The 16,049-nt window shown below is 50.1% G+C and overlaps 1 long non-coding RNA gene and 4 other non-coding genes across 5 annotated transcripts; all 5 read right to left on the bottom strand.

Annotated features, from left to right (window-relative positions):
- Positions 1-5,868: 5,868 nt before the first annotated feature.
- Positions 5,869-5,999, bottom strand: LOC138800209 (small nucleolar RNA SNORA35). The gene has a single exon (XR_011364410.1). It is a non-coding gene; the product is annotated as a small nucleolar RNA SNORA35 (small nucleolar RNA).
- A 25-nt stretch (positions 6,000-6,024) lies between these two features.
- On the bottom strand, positions 6,025-11,395 carry LOC138799703 (uncharacterized). The gene is made up of 5 exons (XR_011364298.1): positions 11,343-11,395; positions 7,991-8,035; positions 7,351-7,658; positions 6,807-6,910; positions 6,025-6,411 (listed from the first exon to the last, which is right to left on the bottom strand). It is a non-coding gene; the product is annotated as an uncharacterized lncRNA (long non-coding RNA).
- Positions 6,690-6,760, bottom strand: LOC138800184 (small nucleolar RNA SNORD38). Its single transcript, XR_011364387.1, has one exon. It is a non-coding gene; the product is annotated as a small nucleolar RNA SNORD38 (small nucleolar RNA).
- On the bottom strand, positions 7,869-7,939 carry LOC138800185 (small nucleolar RNA SNORD38). Its single transcript, XR_011364388.1, has one exon. It is a non-coding gene; the product is annotated as a small nucleolar RNA SNORD38 (small nucleolar RNA).
- LOC138800183 (small nucleolar RNA SNORD38) lies at positions 11,146-11,214 on the bottom strand. Its single transcript, XR_011364386.1, has one exon. It is a non-coding gene; the product is annotated as a small nucleolar RNA SNORD38 (small nucleolar RNA).
- Positions 11,396-16,049: the final 4,654 nt, after the last annotated feature.

The following is a 16,049-nucleotide window of genomic DNA, read 5'->3' as shown; positions in this document are numbered from 1 at the left end:
CCCACCAATGTATTAAAACGGCCCTGACTGTACCATGTACTGGAGCCCCCCCGCCCCCGGGCAGTATCTGTAATGAGATGCTGTGAGCGGGGGAGACTGTATTCATAAGCGCCGCGCTGTACTAAATCAGCCGCGCGGTGCTGATACTACAGCGCGGCGCTTATGAATACAGTCTCCCCCGCTCACAGCATCTCATTACAGATACTGGCCGGGGGCGGGGGGGCTCCAGTACATGCATTCCACGTCCGTGATCCGTCAGGATCACGGAACGTGGGAATGCAGCCTTAGTCCCCTGGCTGATGTGCGGCTGCCCGGGGTGTCCCGTCCTGTCCCCGGCAGCGCGCGCATCAGAGAGCTCCCCGTGCGCCGGAAGTCACAGGCACAGGCGCACGGGGAGCTCTGTGATGCGCGCGCTGCCGGGGACAGGACGGGACACCCCGGGCAGCCGCACATCAGCCGGGACCAGACCAGAGAGGCTCGACGGGGGAACGGAGGGCAGGTGAGTTGTGTGCTGTTTTTTGTTTTAATTTTATCTGCTGTGCAGGGGGGGGGGGGAGAGGGGGACCATCTATAAGGTAGGGGGGGGGAAGGGGGCCATCTATAAGGGAGGGGGGAAAGAGGGGGACGATCTATAAGGGAGGGGGGAAAGAGGGGGACGATCTATAAGGGGGGGGACCATCTATAAGGGAGGGGGAGAGGGAAGAGGGGGACCATCTATAGGGGGGGGCCATCTATAAGGGAGGGGGGAAAGAGGGGGACCATCTATAAGGGGGGGGCCATCTATAAGGGAGGGGGGAAAGAGGGGGACCATCTATAAGGGGGGGACCATCTATAAGGGAGGGGCGGGAGGGGGACCGTCTATAAGGGGGGGGAAGAGGGGGACCATGTATAAGGGGGAGAGGGGGACCATCTATAAGGGAGGGGGAAAGAGGGGGACCATCTATAAGGGGGCATCTATAAGGGAGGGGGGAGAGGGGGACCATGTATAAGGGGGGGGAGGGGGACCATCTATAAGGGAAAGGGGACCATCTATAAGGTAGGGGGAGAGAGGGAAGAGGGGGACCATCTATAAGGGGGGGGAAAGAGGGGGACCATCTATAAGGGGGGGGAGAGGGGGACCATCTATAAGGGGGGGAGAGAGGGAAGAGGGGGACCAACTATAAGGGGGGGGAAGAGGGGGACCATCTATATGGGGGGAAGAGGGGGACCATCTATAAGGGAGGGGAAAGAGGGGGACCATCTATAAGGGAGGGGGGAGAGGGGGACCATCTATAAGGGAGGGGGGAGAGGGGGACCATCTATAAGGGGGGGGAGAGGGGGACCATCTATAAGGGAGAGGGGACCATCTATAAGGGGGGGAAGAGGGGGACCATCTATAAGGGGGGAAGAGGGGGACCATCTATAAGGGGGGAAGAGGGGGACCATCTCCTAAAAGATCAGCACCCTCCTCTCCTGACATCCTCTGTGCTGCTGGGACTTCTCCTATAGGATTAGCACCCTCCTCTCCTGACATCCTCTGTGCTGCTGGGACCTCTCCTATAGGATTAGCACCCTCATCTCCTGACATCCTCTGTGCTGCTGGGACCTCTCCTATAGGATTAGCCCCCTCCTCTCGTGACATCCTCTGTGCTGCTGGGACCTCTCCTATAAAGTCAGCCTCCTCCTCTCCTGACATCCTCTGTGCAGCAAGGGACCAAACATTATGTTTATTGGGGACAGCAGTGGGGGGGGGGGGGGGCAGTAGTGGATTATAATGTGGGCGGATTGACGGGGGGGGGGGGGGGGGGGGGGCGTCATTCTATAGTTCGCCTCGGGCAGCAGAGAGGCTAGAATCACCCCTGGAGCTATGCTATTCAGCGCCACCTAGAAACCCAGCTGGAAGAGGAAATAATTGAGCACAGCCTGAGGGGTGACAGGAGTGTTCAGTCAGTCAGTGCAGACAGGGTATGTCACTGTTAAAGGGAACCTGTCACCCCAGAACCCACCCAACCCCAATAGAGCCTGTCCCACCATGGAGGAATTGCTGCCCGCATGCCCAATATGCAAGTTAGAAGACAAGTCCGATGTCCATAGGGAATCACTGGAGCAGAGGACATTGGACGTGTCTCATCTAATTTACATATTGGGTGCGCAAACAAGTAGGTGGCAATTTCTCCATGGCAGGACAAGGTAAGTATGGGGGTTCTATCGGGAAGTCAGATGCCGGGGTGATAGGTTCCATTTAAAGATCACCTAGCTGAAAGAAGGGGGGATGACAGCCCTAATCCAGGGCAAGACTCAGCTTTATTCCTCCATAATAAGATGACATTAACACAGCAGCGTTTCCACAATATATCTTTATCAAGCTACAACATATTTCATAAACCTCACCTATATATACATATACCAAACCAATGGCCCTATGCACTCCCTGGCATCAGGGAGCGTGCGTATTTCTTTTCCCCCGGTACTATGGCTGTTAGAGATGACATCAGTCACTTTTTTTTTTTTATTCAATTCTTTTTATTAAAGATTTTTCATTACAAAAAGGTACATTCCCCCCTCAGGGCTCCCAAGTCTCAACCACCACCCAACCCTCAACAAACAAAAGTATACATACACAAGGCACTATAATGCATGGCTGGCAGAGGGTACAGCATTGTAAAGCTCCTCAACCAACCCTTCTGAGTATTCATATGTCTAGATCCTGGCTGTCTAAATAAGGGCCCTATTCCACTGGACGATTATCGTTCAGATTATTGTTAAATCATTCGAATCTAAACGATAATCGTTCAGTTGAAATGCAGTTAACGATTAACGAACGAACGAGAAATCGTTGATCGCTTTATAAGACCTGGACCTATTTTTATCGTTGCTCGTTCGCAATCGTTCTTTCGGTCGTTTGCAATAGATACGAACGCAATAGCGAATAAATAGCGAAGAAAAAACGATCGCAATTACGATCATAAGTAACGATTATCGTTCCATGGAAATGAGTGAACGTTTTCAGGTCTTTCGCAATAGCGCTCGTTTGAGATCGTTAACGATTATGCAAACAATAATCGTCCGGTGGAATAGGGCCCTAAAGGCCCTATTCCACGGGTCGTAGAGAAGGAGCAATATCGTTCGTATTCGGCCGATATGAACGATATTCGTCCCGTGGAATAGAGTGCAACGATCAGCCGACATCGTTCATGTCGGCTGATCGTTGCAGTCGCTTGTTTTTCAACATGTTGAAAAACAAGCGACTGATATAGCAGCGATCTGCTGCCGTCGCTCCGTTGAATAGGAGCATCGGCAGCAGGCGCTGCTGTATCCTATGGGCTGCCCGGACGATCAGCGATCCCCCGGGCAGCCACCCCAGCAGCTCCCCGCCGCCCCTCCCGCTCGCTGACGCCGCGTTGAATAGCGGCGGCAGCGAGCGGGGAACGAGGAGCAAACGAGCGCTAATAGCGCTCGTTTGCTCCTCCAAACGACTCGTGTAATAGGGGCATAAGTCTCTTGGTTCTGTATATATACTAAAGATATGCACCAGTTCAATAAAATAGGATACTGATCCCCATCTTGAACTGATTGGTCCATTTGTGCATTCACTCCCTTAGCTTTCCTTCCTGCCCACTGCTATCATTACACAGGACTGTTTTCTTCATTGACTTTACATCACATCATCCCAATATGTATTCCATACTAGCTGATGATGTAGCAGAGCTGACGTGCATGATGTAGCTATGTGCTGCATAACGGGCATGTTTACTAGGGGGGTGTAGTGTAGGTTTAGATCTCTGCTTGCTGACTGAATGAAAACATTCTAATTCCATCCAGACACTAAGAAAATCAATAACACGTTCAATGTGCAGAACTGTGACACAAAGACAGGTACATATGCCGTCTCCAACCTCCATCAGCAATACCCTTATCCCTGAGCTAAAGCACTAGGCATCAGGAGAGACGCCCTAGCCATCTTTTACTACCACCACCACCCTCCCTGCTCCTCCTCTCCCACAGATCTGGCCTATTGCAATAGATGTATGGTTTACTCATTACACAGATTGAAGGCGCTCAGGAAACATCAACACACCCCTCTAATTAGAGATGGGCAAACAGCTTTATTAGCTTGGCAATCTGGTTATTAGCCTGCTGCTTTTGAAGTCCATACTGCTCCACACTGGGTGGCTAAAAAAGTTGAATCCAGTCCTGAGAAACTTCTTCCAGGACTGGATGCAGCTTTTTACAACACCCAGGGTAGAACAGCACAACTATCAGAGTCAGCCTGCAGATTGCTAATGAAACTGTCTACTCAGCTCTACTGTGGGTATAAGAATTGTGGAGATGTAATACAGTATAGAGAAGTTGAATGGGGAGGGGGGGAAGCTGCCCACTGCTGGATGACCTGAGCATTACACAATCAGCTTGTAGATTCTGCAAGTCAGAACACTATGGATGATAAACAACTCTAAACCACTGGACCAGACCCTGCTTCTGTATTATCTTTTTCAATGCAGTATAGCATTAGGAGCAGATGTACAGCAGCAATTTTGGGGAGGAAGTCACACAAACTCAGACTACTGGCATTTGTCTTCCAATGGTATGAGATGGATGTAGGCCATACTGTATCCATATCTTCTCCAATAGTCCCCAGAACACATTGACAAGTATTCAGAATCAAACAAACCTTACTGTAAGTTTACTCATCCCTACCATTAAGGTGCAGTACAGCAATCCACCATAGGTGATAGCCAGACTGCAGCACAAGCCCATACAGCACAGACTACAGCTATCTAGCTGACTCCTTAAAGTAACACTGCTTCCACCCCATCCCCCTTTTTACATTCTAACTTATCTACACAGGTGTTAAAATGAGGTAAATTTAGCAGTTTTCATACCTTATTTTATATTGTCCCTACCCCCTCTCTAACCATTAGAACAGGCTGGCCTAAAGGTTTAGGCCCCACCCACTCTAGGTTGGTTGTCAAGGGGGTGGGGCTTATGTGCTGATGGTATCATGAAGTGGGGCCAATGGTGGTGCTATGGGCAAGGCTAAGTGGCACTGTTGCTGTGAAGCCCTGCCCACTTAGCACAATCTGCAGTTGATGAAAGATAACTAGAGATGAGCAAACCTCGAGCATACTCGAGTCCATCCGAACATTCAGCATTTGATTAGCGGGGGCTGCTGAACTTTGATAAAGCTCTAAGGCTATGTGGAAAACATGAATATAGCCATTGGCTGTAGCCATGTTTTCCAGACAACCTTACAGCTTTATTCAAGTTCAGCAGCCCCTGCTAATCAAATGCTGAATGTTGGGGTTTGGCTGGAATTGAACCCGATTCGCTCATCTCTAAAGATAACTTTTTACTGGAACAAGTACTATTACAGATGAGAGGTAAATTTATCTTTAGAGATGAGCGAATCGGGTTCAAATCCATCCAAACCCCAACATTCAGCATTTGATTAGCGGGGGCTGCTGAACTTTGATAAAGCTCTGGTTGTCTGGAAAACATGGATATAGTATCCATGTTTTCCACATAGCCGAGCCACCACTAATCAAATGCTGAACATTCAGGTTCAGATGGACTCAAACATACTCGAGATTCGCTCATCTAGTTATCTTTCATCAACTGCAGATTGTGCTAAGTGGGCAGGGCTTCAAAGCAACAGCACCACCATTGGCCCCACATCCATGATGCCATCAGCACATAAGCCCCACCCCTTTGACACCCAACCTAGAGTGGGTGGGGCCTAAACCTTTAGGCCATCCTGTTTCAATGGTCAGCAAGGGGGCAGGGACAATATAAAATAAGATATAAAAACTGCTAAATTTACCTTTTACACCTGTGTAGAGAAGTGAGAATGCAAAAATGGAGGAGAGTGTCATTTTAAAGCTAGAGGATATTTGTTCCCAACCTTCGGAATGAATGGGTCACAGAAAAGTCCAGCCATTCTGCAGGAAGGGGTTTACTCTAGCACTGGAGAAGGAGCCCCCGAGGCCATGAGAAAGGCCAGGAGGCACTCGGCAGTGCGGATGACATAATGAGAAGGAGACAGACTGAAGGCAGACGACTTTATTTATAATTAACATACAAAGTCACATTAACAATCCAGCAGCATCACATCTTCAACCCTGCAGGAGACAGGCAAGGATTGGAGAAGATCTGCCACAACACATGACACCCACCACATTGCCCTGGATCTGGTTAGGGCTGCACACAAGGCCATGGAGAATTCCCAAAACCAGCTTTTAGCCTCTGACTGTCAACAGGTATGCTTTATTTTGGACAGCAAGATGAGATCTTCAAGACATCACCTATTTTCTCATTATGTCTTAAACGTAATGGCAGTAGAACTATGCAAGAGGCTTCTAGATACACAGGACATCAGCTGCTACACTTCGTGTACTGTGCAGCCACCATGGAGACTGATGCATCTGGCAAATCCTATAAGAGAAGAATTAGTCAATGAAGACTGACAAATAGTGTTGTAGTTAAGTCAAGATGAAGTTTTATATGCTGCTAGAAAGAACACAGTGGAGTGGATGTAACACACCAAAAGGGCTAAATAGCATGAAGCAGCAAAGACACACTATATATCCTTTAGCACAGGTATGAAGCCTGCGGCCCTTCAGCTTCTGCAAAACTACAATTCCCATCATGGCTGGACAACTGAAGGGCTGCAGGTTTGACACCTGTGCAGGCACCAGGCCCAGTTGCTGACGCTTCCTCAGAAGTCAGATTTTCATCGCAGCTCATCAGTAGCAGAACTGGACAAGGTTCTCATCATTAGAAGACGCCAGCTGTATGGAATCTATGGGTGGTACACTTCTGCCACTTACCATGTACGATTGGAGAAATGGAACTGCAGACCTGCTCCTCCATGATGACATTGGACATGTTAGTTATGCAACATTTCAATCCACCTGGACCTCAGGCATGTGCTCTAAAAGAAAATTGGATGGACAATTTATAGTCATACATGACAAAATCAACATAAAATCTAATGTAACAGCTCCATAAAGGTATAGAATGAGGCCTGAAGTTGACAGAACAGTACATACATCTGTAAGGGTCCATTTACACCGAAAGATTATCTGCCAAAGATTTGAAGCCAAAGCCAGTAATTTGAAAAGGAGAAATCTCACGATTTTCTTTATGACCTGATCTGTTTAGTCCATTCCTGGCTTTGGCTCCGAATCTGGTAGATAATCTGTAAATGGACCCTTAGGCCTGTTTCAATGTGTAAGTGATCAGGTAGCCAAGAAAGGAAAAGAGGGAAGCAGTGTGACATACAACCATGAACAGGCTAGCTAAAAGATAGTACAGTGATGAACAAGTGTAGAGACAATATAGAACAGAGGTGCGATGGAAAGGAAAAGATACCTGTACTAATGGAAGGAGTGCCCACACATGGCTCTGGTGGATAATGTGAAGTTTCATGACACTTCATGGAATGGGGCAAGCATCAGGGCAAAATGGCTGGTGGGTGGTGATCCAGTCCTTCTCAGCTCACGGAGGACACTTTTGCCCTCGTCTCTGGACATTGGGAAGGCAACAGCTGTGGCCCATGTCCTGGATGTGTATGCAGTAACTTTTGAACACTAGTTAGGTCAGCCATCTTCCCCGTAACTTCCACAATCTTCTGATTTATGTAGCTGCATCTGTATCGTGCCACCACCCGGCCACAAATCCTGCAAAAGAGTCAATGGGAGACTAAAAATCTGCAGAGTAGTCAGCAGTTACAGTGCAAGCCCAGGAGCCGACTCTATAAATAGGGACTAAGGTATATGGACATACAGCACCTCATCCCTGCCAGCACCAGGAGCTGACACTCTACATGGGGACCATAGTGTGCAGCCACACCGTGTCATCCCTGCAGACAACAGGCCCAGGAGCTGACGCTTCCTCAGAAGTAGGATTGTCATCGCAGCTCATCAGTAGCAGAACTGGACAAGGTTCTCATCATTAGAAGACACCAGCAGTGCAGGACTATTCAAGAGCAGGTAGAACAGCCACCACTTACCATATACTGTGCCACCATTGCGGTCAAGCCAACCAGCCACAAACCCTGCAAGAGGAGAAATAGGTCAATAAATGACAAACCTCTGCAGACTAGTAAGCAATTACAGTAGAAGCATAGGAGCTAACCCTGTACATGGGGACCATGGTTATGGTGTCTGGCCATACAGCACCTCATCCCTGAAGGCAGGCATAGTGTCCAATCCCTGCAGGAACCAGGAGCTGACACTACATAGGGCACATGGTGTGCAGCCAGTATCTCACCCTCCAGGCACTGGGCCCAGGAGCTGACACTACATAGGGGACATGGTGTGCAGCCAGTATCTCACCCTGCAGGCACTGGGCCCAGGAGCTGACACTCTACATAGGGGACATGGTGTGCAGCCAGTATCTCACCCTCCAGGCACTGGGCCCAGGAGCTGACACTACATAGGGGACATTGTGTGCAGCCAGTATCTCACCCGGCAGGCGCTGGGCCCAGGAGCTGACACTATATAGGGGACATGGTACACAGCCAGTATCTCACCCTGCAGGCACTGGGCCCAGGAGCTGACACTACATAGGGGACATGGTACACAGCCAGTATCTCACCCTGCAGGCACTGGGCCCAGGAGCTGACACTACATAGGGGACATGGTACACAGCCAGTATCTCACCCTGCAGGCGCTGGGCCCAGGAGCTGACACTATATAGGGGACATGGTGTGCAGCCAGTATCTCACCCGGCAGGCACTGGGCCCAGGAGCTGACACTCTACATAGGGGACATGGTGTGCAGCCAGTATCTCACCCTGCAGGCACTGGGCCCAGGAGCTGACACTCTACATAGGGGACATGGTGTGCAGCCAGTATCTCACCCTCCAGGCACTGGGCCCAGGAGCTGACACTACATAGGGGACATGGTGTGCAGCCAGTATCTCACCCTGCAGGCACTGGGCCCAGGAGCTGACACTCTACATAGGGGACATGGTGTGCAGCCAGTATCTCACCCTCCAGGCACTGGGCCCAGGAGCTGACACTACATAGGGGACATGGTGTGCAGCCAGTATCTCACCCGGCAGGCGCTGGGCCCAGGAGCTGACACTATATAGGGGACATGGTACACAGCCAGTATCTCACCCTGCAGGCACTGGGCCCAGGAGCTGACACTACATAGGGGACATGGTACACAGCCAGTATCTCACCCTGCAGGCACTGGGCCCAGGAGCTGACACTACATAGGGGACATGGTACACAGCCAGTATCTCACCCTGCAGGCACTGGGCCCAGGAGCTGACACTACATAGGGGACATGGTACACAGCCAGTATCTCACCCTGCAGGCACTGGGCCCAGGAGCTGACACTCTACATAGGGGACATGGTACACAGCCAGTATCTCACCCTGCAGGCACTGGGCCCAGGAGCTGACACTCTACATAGGGGACATGGTACACAGCCAGTATCTCACCCTGCAGGCACTGGGCCCAGGAGCTGACACTCTACATAGGGGACATGGTACGCAGCCAGTATCTCACCCTGCAGGCACTGGGCCCAGGAGCTGACACTATAGGGGACATGGTACGCAGCCAGTATCCCACCCTGCAGGCACTGGGCCCAGGAGCTGACACTATATAGGGGACATGGTACACAGCCAGTATCTCACCCTGCAGGCACTGGGCTCAGGAGCTGACACTCTACATAGGGGACCCTGCAGGCACTGGGCCCAGGAGCTGACACACTACATAGGGGACATGGTACGCAGCCAGTATCTCACCCTGCAGGCACTGGGCCCAGGAGCTGACACTATATAGGGGACATGGTACGCAGCCAGTATCTCACCCTGCAGACACTGGGCCCAGGAGCTGACACTCTACATAGGGGACATGGTGTGCAGCCAGTATGTCACCCGGCAGGCACTGGGCCCAGGAGCTGACACTATATAGGGGACATGGTACACAGCCAGTATCTCACCCTGCAGACGCTGGGCCCAGGAGCTGACACTACATAGGGGACATGGTGTGCAGCCAGTATCTCACCCGGCAGGCGCTGGGCCCAGGAGCTGACACTATATAGGGGACATGGTACACAGCCAGTATCTCACCCTGCAGGCACTGGGCCCAGGAGCTGACACTACATAGGGGACATGGTACACAGCCAGTATCTCACCCTGCAGGCACTGGGCCCAGGAGCTGACACTACATAGGGGACATGGTACACAGCCAGTATCTCACCCTGCAGGCACTGTGCCCAGGAGCTGACACTACATAGGGGACATGGTACACAGCCAGTATCTCACCCTGCAGGCACTGGGCCCAGGAGCTGACACTCTACATAGGGGACATGGTACACAGCCAGTATCTCACCCTGCAGGCACTGGGCCCAGGAGCTGACACTCTACATAGGGGACATGGTACGCAGCCAGTATCTCACCCTGCAGGCACTGGGCCCAGGAGCTGACACTATATAGGGGACATGGTACGCAGCCAGTATCTCACCCTGCAGGCACTGGGCCCAGGAGCTGACACTATATAGGGGACATGGTACGCAGCCAGTATCTCACCCTGCAGGCACTGGGCCCAGGAGCTGACACTATATAGGGGACATGGTACACAGCCAGTATCTCACCCTGCAGGCACTGGGCCCAGGAGCTGACACTCTACATAGGGGACATGGTACACAGCCAGTATCTCACCCTGCAGGCACTGGGCCCAGGAGCTGACACTCTACATAGGGGACATGGTACGCAGCCAGTATCTCACCCTGCAGGCACTGGGCCCAGGAGCTGACACTATATAGGGGACATGGTACGCAGCCAGTATCTCACCCTGCAGGCACTGGGCCCAGGAGCTGACACTATATAGGGGACATGGTACGCAGCCAGTATCTCACCCTGCAGGCACTGGGCCCAGGAGCTGACACTATATAGGGGACATGGTACACAGCCAGTATCTCACCCTGCAGGCACTGGGCCCAGGAGCTGACACTATATAGGGGACATGGTACGCAGCCAGTATCTCACCCTGCAGGCACTGGGCCCAGGAGCTGACACTATATAGGAGACATGGTGTGCAGCCAGTATCTCACCCTGCAGACACTGGGCCCAGGAGCTGACACTCTACATAGGGGACATGGTGTGCAGCCAGTATCTCACCCGGCAGGCACTGGGCCCAGGAGCTGACACTTCCTCAGAAGTAGGATTATCATCGCAGCTCATCAGTAGCAGAACTGGACAAGGTTCTCATCACAGGAAGCTCCGGGGATGGTGGTGGGATTTATATTCAGACCCATCTGCACCTCTATACACTACACTGCCCCGTATATGTGCGCTCAGAGAGGAGAGCCGTATAGAGAGCTAAAGGAGACGGTCGAGACACTCACCACGCGCTCACGTGTCCCGCACCAAAGAGAGAGAACACGTCGACGAGCGCCGCTTTATATACCTACTACATCCCGCGAGATTACCCAAGCAGTCCCCGCCCAAAAAACGACACCGCCGCCATCTTACTGAAGACCAAGAGAGTAGGTAGGGACACTTCCGGTTAAGGCTCCTCCAAGTCACGTTGCTAAGTGTCACACTGATCACTGTCCCTTATTTGAAAGGTTCCTATGTAGAGTAAGGGCCGTACTACAAGGCCTGGTGGGCGGAAAAATCGCTGGCTTACATACATAGCCTGTTATATACCTCGATGTCTTTGCAGCCATTGCTTTGGTAACTCTGTATCAGTATGTAGAAAATAATAGACATGTCTACTAACCTCCACACTCCCCCTGTGTCATCCTGCCTTGTCTATGCATCCCCCACAGGGACAGCCTGCTCAGCCAATCACTGGCCATGGTACTGTTCTGTCTCGGACAATGATTGGCTGAGCGAGCTATCCCTGCAGAGAGGGAGTGTCTGCTGTGGCTGCAGTCAGTGGGAGATGCAGAAGCACAGCAGGAGGACACTGGGGGAGCACAGACAGGTAAGCATAACAGACCTTCAAGGGAACTATCAGCAGGTTATACCAAACCGCCCTGCTGATAGCTTCCTATAGTGCATGGGGTGCTGGGGAGGAAGGTATGTCTCTTACTTGTCCTATGTCCCCCTTGGCGCTGTTCCTGTGCTGTTAGCAGTGTACTTCACAGTCTGGAGCATATATGGGGCAGTGCTCCTAATGGTGCTTTGGACCGAGGATTAGTGCGGCACAAAAGGTACGATCAGCCAAGGATCAGGCATTTTTTTTACAGCTCCACAGCTGCTCACTGTCACTTTTACACAGGCTGATTATCGTCCGAAGGAGCCTTTCTAAAAACACTTCTTGCCGGTGATTATAGGCGAGTGGACCTGTCGAAAGCTTGGGTTGGCATGAACCCAGACGAAGGCTGTATCCATGTTTTCCAGGTAGTCCTCGAGCTGCATCCACCTCTAAGCAGTGGGATTCAAATGCTCATTGTCCGTGTGAATGTGTGCTTTTGGCAGGTTTCCTCATCTCTAATGCAGATGGTAAGGGTATGAAGAGTAGTAGTTGAAAGTCTTGTCATGATCCAGACAGTGATGGCGCTCCATAGTCCAAGGTTACTGAGGGTCTTCGCTTTTGTGCTGCCACCAGAACCATCTGAAAGACCACCAGGAAAAAACCCTGCCGCAGATGGTGCCACTAAGCCAGCTCCCCAGTGCTGCTACAAGCACCATCCGCCCTTCTGTCTGGTGATCCTCTCAATTACCAGAAGTGTTGATTTGGGTAAGCAGGAATTGTGCTCCTCTCTAGTGGAGATAGGAGTCCTAAGCCCAGTTATAGACAATGGATGAGGAAGGGCTAATTAATGGTGCCACTAACCCCTTAATGAACTGTGCCAATACCTCCCAAATAAACTGTGGGTCAGTAGCCTGGCCGTACTCTGGTCTATGCAGTAAAAGGTGGAGTAGTAGCAGAGCTGGAGATGACCAGGTAGCAGTCAATAGTCCTTGAGACTCCTGTAGTTGTTGGGTCTTCTCCATTTTCTGGTATTAGAGTATCCTCATTTGCCTCTAGATTAGTGCTTACCAACCTTTTCCATCTCAGGGCACCCCTTAGAAAAATTTTTTAGCTCAGGGCACCCCTACAAAATAATGTTCTACACAATATAAAAACCGCCATTTAGTGACTCACAGGTGACTTCTTCTTTGATCCGAGACATTACTTTCCCTTTTTTTCTCCATCCGGCCCCGGCCTCCATGATGATTTCTTCCAGCTACAATTCATCTTTTCAGAACCTGCAAGACAAACATCTTAGGCACCACACTTTTCCAGCAACTTTCTTCCCTTTCTCATGTGCACTAAAGCGAGTTGGAATGTGGGTTGTCCCCTTCGGAATGTGGGATTCCCCATATACTAGTTATAACCCCTGCTGTGCCCCTCATTCAATAATAATGCCCCCTGCTGTGCCCCTTTATACAAATAATGCCCCCTGATGTGCTCCCTTATATTAATAATGCCCCATGCTGTGTATCCCATACAATAATAATGCCCCATGCTGTGCCTCCATATAGTAACAATGTCCCCTAATTTGCCCTCCATTTAGTAATAATGCCCCCTAATGTGCCCTCCATATAGTAATAATGCCCCCACCCTTGCTGTGCCCTCAATATAGTAATAATGCCCATGCTGGGCCTCATAATAATGCCAACGGTTGTGCACTCCATAGTAATAATATACCCCCAGGCAGTTGCACTTGGAGAAGCAGGAAAGCTGGAGTGGTCCAGTTAGTGCCTGTCAATTGGAGGGTGGTAAAGTAGGAAAGCTGGAGATCAACGGTCAACGGTCCTTGAGACTCCTGTAGTTGTTGAGTTTTCTCCACTATCATATTAACCCCTTAACGATTGCGGGCATGAATGTACACCCCCGAAGCCTGTGCCTTAACCCCTAAAGGACCGGGCTAATTTTCCTTTTTGCATTTTTGTTTTTTCCTCTTTGTGCTTTAAAGGGAACCATTCACCCCGTGGCCCCCGGCAGAAACTGACATACAGTGACATAAAGGTCAATATACTTACCACATCGCTCCCGGACCCGTCCCGGATCCCGTTGTTGACACGGAGAAATCGCCGATTCTTCTTCTCGCGCCCATTATGGTAATGAGCTGAGTCCAACGTCCATAGGAAACGACGGACGAATCCAACTTATTCATGAGGTCCTCTTCTCGTCGCCGCCCATCCACGCCTCCTGGAACTTGATTGACGTCTTCAGTTTTCAGACGAATTCCCGCGCAGGTGCCGTTGCAATGGTCTCGTCACCTCTTCTGCGCCTGCGCAGTAAACAGGATATGTGCTCGAGACAATCGGCGCACGCACAGTAAACAGTGAAGCTGCGGAGCGGCTTCAATTGTGAACTGCGCATGCGCCGAAAACGACCGTCACGGCGCCTGCGCAGGATCCGGCGAGAAGAAAGAAGACGAGGAGGAAGAAGACCCGGCGTCAATCAAGTGTCGGAGGCGGGGAGAAGGCTGGACTTCATGCCCGGCGGCGCTCCTTACCATAATGGGCGCGAGAAGAATCGGCAAATTCACCGTGTCAACAACGGGATCCGGGACCGGGAGCGATGTGGTAAGTATATTGACCTTTATGTCACTGTATGTCAGTTTCTGCCGGGGCCACGGGGTGAATGATTCCCTTTAAAGGCCATAGCACTTGCATTTTTACACCTACAGACCCACATGAGCCCTTATTTTTTGCGTCACTAATTGTACTTTGCAATGAAAATGAATTTTCCCATAAAATATGCTGCAAAACCAGAAAAAAATTATATGCGCGGTAAAATTGAAAAAATAAAAGCAATTCTTTTTCTTTGGGGGGGGCTTCGTTTTTATGCCGTGTGTCCTATGGAAAAACTGACGTTATATATGTTCCTCAAGTCGGTACGATTGCAACAATATGTAACATGTATAACTTTTATTTTATGTCATGGCTTGTAAAAAATTCAAACCATTGTGAACAAATATATGTTCCTTAAAATCGCTCTATTCCCAGGCTTATAGCACTTTTATCCTTTGGTCTATGGGGCTGTGTCAGGAGTCATTTTTTGCGGCATGATGTGTTCTTTCTATTGGTACCTTAATTGCACATACGCAACTTTTTTATCGCTTTTTATTACAATTTTTCTGGATTTGATGCGACCAAAAATGAGCAATTTTGCACTTTGGGATTTTTTTGCGCTTACACCGTTTACCGTACAAGATTAGAAACGGGCCAAATTAATAGATCGGGCGATTACGAACGCGGTGATACCAAACATGTTTATTTATTTATTTTTATTTATAAAATGGGAAAAGGGGGGTGATTCAAACTTTTATTAGGGGAGGGGATTTTTTATTAATAAAAACACTTTATTTTATTTTCACTAACAGTAATTAGAAGCCCCCTGGGGGACTTCCATATACACAGCACTGATCTCCCATTGAGATCAGTGCTGTGTATATAACAGAGCACCGATCCATCAGATCAGTGCTGTAACATAATGGTCTGCTGCAGACCATCTGAATGGATTCAGAGCCGGGATCAGGATCATTCCGACGCTGAGCTCCGGCCGGCTCATTACAACAGATCTCCCCTCCGCGATCGCATCGCGGGGGAGAGATCCCCCACTAGACACCAGGGACAGGGGGCACATACACTACTAATCTGTAAGTGTACCCTGAGGTACTCTCACATAGTTTGTAGAATTTCACGCCATACCGTGATCTCTTATTGGGAAGGTACTGGCGGAAAAGACATGTCTGGGGACAGTGTACGCTACGCTACCCCCAGACACGTCACTGGATGATGATGATGAGGATGAATGGAGGAAAAAAGGATCCCCCCATTCATCCTCACTGGCTGTTTCGGATAATAGCGTATGCCTCCGCCGCCGAAAACACCTAGGGGCCATTTTTATATGGGGATTGGTATATGGGGTATGTAAATGTGTAATATAGTGTTTTTTTTAACAGTAAGAAAAAAAAACCTACGCCAAGAAAGGAATTGCGGATAAATGCCGCACTTATGTAAATAAATGTACACCCGTTTGCGTTAACCCCTTAACGACGCATGACAGGTATACCCGTCATGCGGCCGTTGAGGGTAAACAGAGCAGC

Source organism: Dendropsophus ebraccatus, chromosome 8 (genome assembly GCF_027789765.1).
Source record: "Dendropsophus ebraccatus isolate aDenEbr1 chromosome 8, aDenEbr1.pat, whole genome shotgun sequence".
Lineage (NCBI taxonomy): Eukaryota > Metazoa > Chordata > Amphibia > Anura > Hylidae > Dendropsophus > Dendropsophus ebraccatus.
Note: the sequence above shows the minus strand (reverse complement) of the source record. Positions and strands in the feature narration are given on the sequence as shown.